Below are 8,345 nucleotides of genomic sequence, written 5' to 3' on the forward strand. Positions count from 1 at the left end.
ATGAGTATGTTTTTGTGCTTTAAAGGGGAAAAAAAGAATAAGAGTCTCCTTACAATCCTTGAAATCCAGCATGTTGTTTATCCAGATTACCTATTTGTGAGTTCCCATCCATGCGGACATTGATAAGTGCCATTTAGCTCTCATGACTCTTCACAGCACTTTGTACACCAAGGGGAAGTCCTAATTAAGGTAATATTTTATAATAAAAAATTGTTATTATTTGTTTCTTCTGTCAAGCTATAGCTGGTGCTTTTTCTCACCTAGAGGTCTATTTTGGTCTAGTAAATGGAAGTAGGATTTGAAATAAAATTACGGTCAAACTATGAAAATATGAAGAGTATTTACTGTGCAAGTGGCAGATTATACTTTTTCAACAAAATCATCTTTGAAAGTACGGCTAATACCTCTTTGAGAGGTACAAGTAAAGCGGCAGCCAGGAATTCTGGGAAATACTCTGCAAACTATGTCCAAACAAGCGCCAATCAGTGTAAAAGAAGATAATTAAAATTTGAGTCAGTAAAAAAAATAAATGGCAGAAAAGGCAATTCATTAATTACTATTTCTATTTTCTTCATCTTAAGAGAAGATAAAAAGAGCAGAGGAAAACACCAAGAAAAGATTCAAGTCCAATCAACTCCACCAAATATTTAGTTGTTTAGAGGCTACTCTATAAAAACATAGATGTTCTTCCCCAAGTGAGAAAAAAAATCTATGAGAAACAAAGTCCTTTTACTAGAATCTCTAAAGGGTAATTAGAAATAGGTGAATCTCTGGTGGCTCACGCCTGTAATCCCAGCATTTTGGGAGGCCGAGGTGAGCAGATCATGAAGTCTGGAGATCGAGACCATCCTGGCTAACACGGTGAAACCCCATCTCTACTAAAAATACAAAAAAAATTAGCCGGGCGTGGTGGCTGGCGCCTATAGTCCCTGCTACTCGGGAGGCGGAGGCAGGAGAATGGCGTGAATTCGGGAGATGGAGCTTGCAGTGAGCCAAGAACGCGCCACTGCACTCCAGCCTGGGCGACAGAGCGAAACTCCGTCTCAAAAAAAAGAAAAAAAGAAAAAGAAAAGAAATAGGTGAATCTCAGCAATGTGATAAGGGTGGGGAGATCGTCAGCACCTCCTAGGGACATCAAGGCAAATCCAGGTTGGGCTGGTGTCAGATGCCATTAAGAAGTAGAAAAAGGGCTAAAATCTAGTTATAGTAGTAGAAGTAGTGTTAGGGTATGGCAGGGTCAGGTATCAGGAGAACCCAAGGTCACATCAAACTCTAGTGGGCAGATGAGAGTAACAGGTAGGTATGAATCAAGGCCCTTAGAAGTTGTCAAGATGATGAGTACCGGAAACCAGCACACACATACTGTCTTAGGTGGTTGTTGGAATTGAGATTCTGTTAAGAGTTAGGTCTCCATGTGGATGAGCACAACTTCATAAGGCACAACTCTCAAAGTTTATCTGTCACCAAACACCGTGATTAAATTTAAATTTGGGGGGCCGGGCAGGGTGGCTCACGCCTGTAAATCCCAGCACTTTGGAGGCCAAGGCGGGCGATCACGAGGTCAGGAGATGGAGATCCTCCTGGCTAACACGGTGAAACCCCAACTCTACTAAAAATACAAAAAAAAAAAAAAAAAATTAGCCGGGCTTGGTGGCTGGTGCCTGTAGTCCCAGCTACTCGGGAGGCTGAGGCAGGAGAATGGCGTCAACTCGGGAGGCGGAGCTTGCAGTAAGCAGAGATCTTGCCACCGCACTCCAGCCTGGGTGACAGAGTGAGACTCCATCTCAAAAAGAAAAAATAAATAAATTAAATTTTTATTTCCAATAGATATTTCTACCCAACAAGGTAAGTGTAGAAGCCTCCATTGTCTGAGCTTGTCAATTGTATGCCTGGTCTTATCATGGCCTTACCACTGGTCTAAACCAGCTGAACTCTCCTGATTTATGTATTTATATTCATAATTTCCAATAAATTACTTTAGTTTTGCACTTCTTATATCCTGTATATGTGTGTATAAAATTAAACTAAAAATCCTTTATGTGATAGTACCAATGAATAATGTCAAGAAAGCTCAGATATTAACCCCAAACTTTGAGAAGATAACATCTACATTACCTATTTCCCTAAAAAACCTTACCATCAGTAATTAACATAAAATCAGAGGCTTCAATCTGGAAGTTAAGAGATCATCTGTGGCAGATTTTTAAATGCCCACAAATTTTGGATCCTCTTTCATCCATCAATAAGGGCTTCGGACTCACTTGCAAATGGTCTAAAGATGTAGCACAATTTCTGAGGCTATATCATAGTGGGTAATGCAGTTTCTGTCTTGAGCACTGGGCCACATGCTGTTATTTATATCCATGAGCTTAAATGTAAGAACCCCAAATATCTTGAAGAAACTATAACGTGCAGAAGTTGAGGACACAGAAAAAAAAATCACATATACATGCTCCAGTGGCAGCCCCAGCTAAGCTCTCAGCCAAGTGCCAGGAAAACCTGAGTGAGGTACCTTGGACATTCGATTCAGTAAGCCTTCTTTATATGGTTGCAACTACTGTCAATATACAGCTGCAACTGCATGAGACACATCAAGTGAGAACTACCCAGACAAACCCTTCTGAATTCCTGACCCATAAAAGCTAAGGCAAAATAAATTTTTAAGCCTATAACTTTAGAAGTAATTTGTTATGCAGTGATAGATAACTAACTGATACACCATCTAATCCAAGTCCCTACTCTGGGATGAATCTTTTGGATTAAATGACTCTAGTGCAAGGTATCTTCCTTCACATTAGCCACAAACCAATAGTTTTGGACAACACGATTTTGTTCCTCATGTTAGATCAAAATCTTCATTTCTCTAATTTTAAACCAATATTCTAGATTAGCATTATATGGCTTCTTAAACATGAAAGCTTGCCACGTAGACAAAAGCACTCTGTAAATATCTCCTTGGTCTTTTCTCCTGAAGGAAAACAATACTCTTTTACTTCTGGCCTTGCCTCAAAAGAGAATTTTCAAAATTCTGTGTGTCTTTTTCTGAACATATTCCAATTGGAGAAGTCTTAAAATATAATGTAACGAGTTTGACACTTCATCCCATAAATCATCTCACAGAATTTGGTGAAATTGTCTTTTCTATTGCCTCTATTGTACTACACATAATATTTCATTAATGCAACCCAAGATTGTGCTAGTCTGTTTTTTGAACAGCCACATCATACCATTGGCTTATTTTATGGTTGTCATCAAATGGAAATCCCAGACCTCTGCCATCTGTACTGTGGCCAAACAGGCTCACTCATGCAGCTGACTTTCTGAACCTAAACAGAACTTGAAACTTGTTTCTGCTTAATCTCATTTCAACGGTTTTGGCTCAGTGTGTTGCTGTCAGTTGACCACTTTTATTCTTGAGTCTGTCACTTATAGTTTTAGCCATCTAAGCATCCTCACTTCTAAAGCTCTATCAAAATTATCCATAGAAATACTGAGTCAACAGGGCTAAGTGTACAGTCAGTCAAACTCCATTAGAAAACTACAAAGCCATTTGCCAACACATAGCAGACATATGTTTAGACACTAAATATCAACACTTCTATCATTCAATCTACTATTTACGTATGACGTTCTTGCAAAAAATACTGTCACCTGCATTGATGTAATTGAAACAATTGATACATATTTTATGCATGGAATTTTCTGTTCTCTAGAGGTTCTAACAAAATGAGAAATCATGTGAATTTGGCATTATTTATCTTGAACAAATGTATGCTAGCTCCTAGAGATTAGCTATATTGTTTTTCAAACGTTCATAAATCACATACATGATAATCTATTCTAGAATATTATATTAAGCTGAAAAAGAAAAAACAGTAATCCCGATGATAAGTCATCATCACCATTTTTGAAAGCCAATACATAATTTTTATAGTTCAGACTTCTATCAGAAATCTTCTCTGATACTTCTTTAAAATTAGCATGTAGTTATCTTATACTATTAGATAATACATATTTATTGAATGAATGAAGTAATTAATAAGTGAGTGAAAACATACATGAATCATTCCATTATCCTGCTTTATTTTCTTCATTTCAACATATCACCCTATGGAGGTAATATTTTCTTCACTTTATTTGGAATTCTCTATCTACCCTTCTCATGAGTATAGACCTTGATCTATCTCAATAATGTATTCACATTGCCTAAAATTTAGTCTAAGGCATACTATACTCACTGCATGGAGACATGTTAAATTAAGGAAAAATATTTAATCCAGCTAAGGCTTAGGTCTCAAACTCTCTCATTACTCAGTAGTTTTTTGCTGCCATATTCATTTTACTTCTTCCAGTTAGAAAAAATCTTTTCCTTAATGAAGAAGACTAATCCACAACAGGAGTTCCATTTTCTGTCTGTCATTTGTTAATGTATTTCCAAGAAACACTTAATTTATTCTTATTCTTATGCCAAATATTTTTTTCAAAACTAGATGCTTTACTTTAAGTTCCCATGCAAGCAATTTATTTTGGAGGTGACCCCAGGCAGGAAACACTGGGAAGGAAGTTCAGGAAACAAGACAGGCAAAAGAAGAATGAAGAGTTTAACTCTTCCATCCAGAACATTCAAGAATGCCTCCTTGAATCTTCAGAATTGAAGTAGTCATTCAGGTAGACCTCAAGAGGTTGGTGGCATGACAAATGTTTCAGTGACTTCACATTCAAGCATTTTCCCCACTTTTCCAAACTAAAGTTATGACTGACTTCTCCCCAGCAGATTGACATACATTAAAGTGAAACATCTGTATACATCTGACTTTTATTTCAAATAGAAAGATTCTCATTGTAATCTTTTACATCCATTATTTTCCCCATTTTGCCATTGACTCATTATTTCTCAAAGAAATTCTTCTAAAATTAGTATGCTAAAATTAGAATATTAATATATGATAAATCTGTATCAAATGTTCTAAAAACTTCATAATTATAAGTAACTATGTCACTATTGTGTAAAATAAGCATCAGACATTTAATGGCATGAAATATAATTACTGTTCTTTTATTTTAAATGAAGAATAATTTCAAGGTAGCATTATAATATATACATATTCTAATAAAAGTGTGTGTGTGCATATGTGTGAGTGTGTGTGTAAACATAATGGTATAGATGGTAGAATTTCGAGTGTTTTTTTCTACTTTTTTATGATACTAAGAAAGTTATTTATTCACTATACACGGAACATGTTCATGTACCCTATAAAATGTACATGTAAATCACTAAAAAGTATAATTTGGTCAACATTTTCTCAATTACAATACATACTAAATCAGTTGAGATAACAGCTCTTCCTCAAAATAATCTAATTATAGCACCCAGTCTTTTTTATATCTAATGCAAAGTTAAGTACTTATTTTGGGGGTTATCTCCTAGTTTATATTTGGTGAGGCAGAGTAAACAATTTAACTCTAGTATATTACAGTCACTGCACAATAAACCAGATTATTACAGATTAAAACAAATCATTTTTTCATTATTTACAATAATAGGATCAAAGAAATATGGGATACTTTTAAATGGCAGATAACCACACAATTACTTATCTTTGATAGTATAATGGGTTCTATAATTCTATTAGGATATGAATGATGAAAACTATTGTTATGAATAATACACCTCAAACAAAACAATGAGGCCATACTGTAATAATTCACTAGACTGTGCTCAGTAGACATTTACTGATTAAGGGAATTATCCATTTTTCTCAATTATCCAGTACAATGTTTTGCCCACAGTAAGGGCTCAATAAATATTTGCTGAACATAGTGACCAGGAAAGAGGTGAGAAGAGATGGGCCCTCTTAGCTGGATATCAAATATAATTGGAATTTACCTGGGAAGGAGAGTAGTTAGGAAGATGTAAACTGCATGTGGTGTACAAGTAAATAAGCGCAGGTGCCAACACAGCAAATGATTAAACAGAAAACACTGGCACCAAAATAAACAAAAGCAAGACTTGCCAGTAATGGTGAAAATGGAACTTTTACATTGGACCATACTTTTTCCCACTCAATTCAGTTTGAGACACACCAACAGAGGCACTGTAAGACACTATGGCTGTCTTCCTTGATATTGAGACATCCTAGTTTCCAATAATTTCTTATGGACCTGTTACCCATTAATCAATATAAACCTATTCATATTGAGGAAAAAGTTTCCACAAGTACAAACTTGAATTTCCTTTTATTTGTCCTAAAATGCTTACTTTCAAATTTGAAGGGACTTCAATTATTCCATGTAGTTATCGATAACATTTTTGTATCTTTTCTGACCAGAGTCAAAATATCCATACAGTATTCATACTGCAGCACCCTCCACCCACCCTTTGGTCGCTTGAACTGCCCTTCTTTTGCTCTTTTTCCACTTTCAGATCTTTCTTGAAGTGTAGTAAGCAGAACCTACTGGGTATTCCAGCTGCAGTTTGATCTATCATTGTTGGAATGACTTCTGCTATGCCGTGGTCTTCCAGTCGATCTATTTCTAGATACGATCTTCTAAACTGTTATCAAATGACTGACTTCTTGATCTCCTTCTTTCATAACTTCAGCTTCTAGAACGTCTGTATCTGTCATAATCATCATAGTGTGAAGACTGTATTTCAATCTGCCATCCACAAATCCACTTTCTGTCTAAATTATGTAAAGCGTCTTCAGCATTGCAAACATCCTCAAGTTGAACATAAGCAAATCCTCTTGGACAGCGAGTGCAGAAATCAAGTGGAACATACACATCAACTATAGGACCATAGTGACCAAATTCACTCTGTAAATCTTAAGACCTGGTGTCATCGGCCACATTTCTGATAAGCAGAGATGTGTTGGGGGAACACAAGTAGCGAGACATGGTGACGGCCTGTCTGTCAGTCAGGTGCACTAATGGGCTCAGCAAACTGACTGTGGCTCTGGCGGCCAAGCATCAGACACACATAGCCCAGAAGGCTCCGCCACAGCCATCCACCTCTTTTCATGAGACTTCACTCCCCAAACCTAACTCCACGCAAAGCCGATTTTTTTCTACTTTTAATTATCTATATGTCTGATTTTCTTTTTCTAAAATAAAATCAAATTATTTTGTAATAAGCAAAAAATATTGGCAATTGGTGTAAGCAAATGTCCGAAACAAGAAAGCCGATCAAGTAAAAGATGTTATTCATAGAAACCTATTGGCAGCAAATATCCTTACTTTATGAAAGAACATGCCACTTACTACTAATTACATTAACAATACATTCTCACCATTTTTCTTTTTCTTTTTTATTTTTTATTTTTATTTTTTTTTAATTTATTTATTATTATTATACTTTAAGTTGTAGGGTACATGTGCATAACGTGCAGGTTTGTTACATATGTATACTTGTGCCATGTTGGTGTGCTGCAGCCATCAACTCGTCATTTACATCAGGTATAACTCCCAATGCAATCCCTCCCCCCGCCCCCCTCCCCATGATAGGCCCCGGTGTGTGATGTTCCCCTTCCTGAGTCCAAGTGATCTCATTGTTCAGTTCCCACCTATGAGTGAGAACATGCAGTGTTTGGTTTTCAGTTCTTGTGATAGCTTGCTAAGAATGATGGTTTCCAGCTGCATCCATGTCCCTACAAAGGACACAAACTCATCCTTTTTATGGCTGCATAGTATTCCATGGTGTATATGTGCCACATTTTCTTAATCCAGTCTGTCACTGATGGACATTTGGGTTGATTCCAAGTCTTTGCTATTGTGAATAGTGCTGCAATAAACATACGTGTGCATGTGTCTTTATAGCAGCATAATTTGTAATCCTTTGGGTATATACCCAGTAATGCGATGGCTGGGTCATATGGTACTTCTAGTTCTAGATCCTTGAGGAATCGCCCTCCAAGACACATAATTGCCAGATTCACCAAAGTTGAAATGAAGGAAAAAATCTTAAGGGCAGCCAGAGAGAAAGGTGGGGTTACCCACAAAGGGAAGCCCATCAGACTAACAGCAGATCTCTCGGCAGAAACTCTACAAGCCAGAAGAGAGTGGGGGCCAATATTCAACATTCTTAAAGAAAAGAATTTTAAACCCAGAATTTCATATCCAGCCAAACTAAGTTTCATAAGTGAAGGAGAAATAAAATCCTTTACAGATAAGCAAATGCTTAGAGATTTTGTCACCACTAGGCCTGCCTTACAAGAGACCCTGAAGGAAGCACTAAACATGGAAAGGAACAACCGGTACCAGCCGTTGCAAAAACATGCCAAAATGTAAAGACCATCGAGGCTAGGAAGAAACTGCATCAACTAACGACCATTTTTCTTATTAAAACA

General features: G+C 36.8%; 1 pseudogene; it reads right to left on the reverse strand.

The window, feature by feature from the left end:
* Positions 1–6,420: 6,420 nt before the first annotated feature.
* On the reverse strand, positions 6,421–6,897 carry LOC126929048 (serine/arginine-rich splicing factor 10-like; annotated as a pseudogene).
* Positions 6,898–8,345: the final 1,448 nt, after the last annotated feature.

The sequence above is a fragment of the Macaca thibetana genome, chromosome 10 (genome assembly GCF_024542745.1).
Source record: "Macaca thibetana thibetana isolate TM-01 chromosome 10, ASM2454274v1, whole genome shotgun sequence".
Lineage (NCBI taxonomy): Eukaryota > Metazoa > Chordata > Mammalia > Primates > Cercopithecidae > Macaca > Macaca thibetana.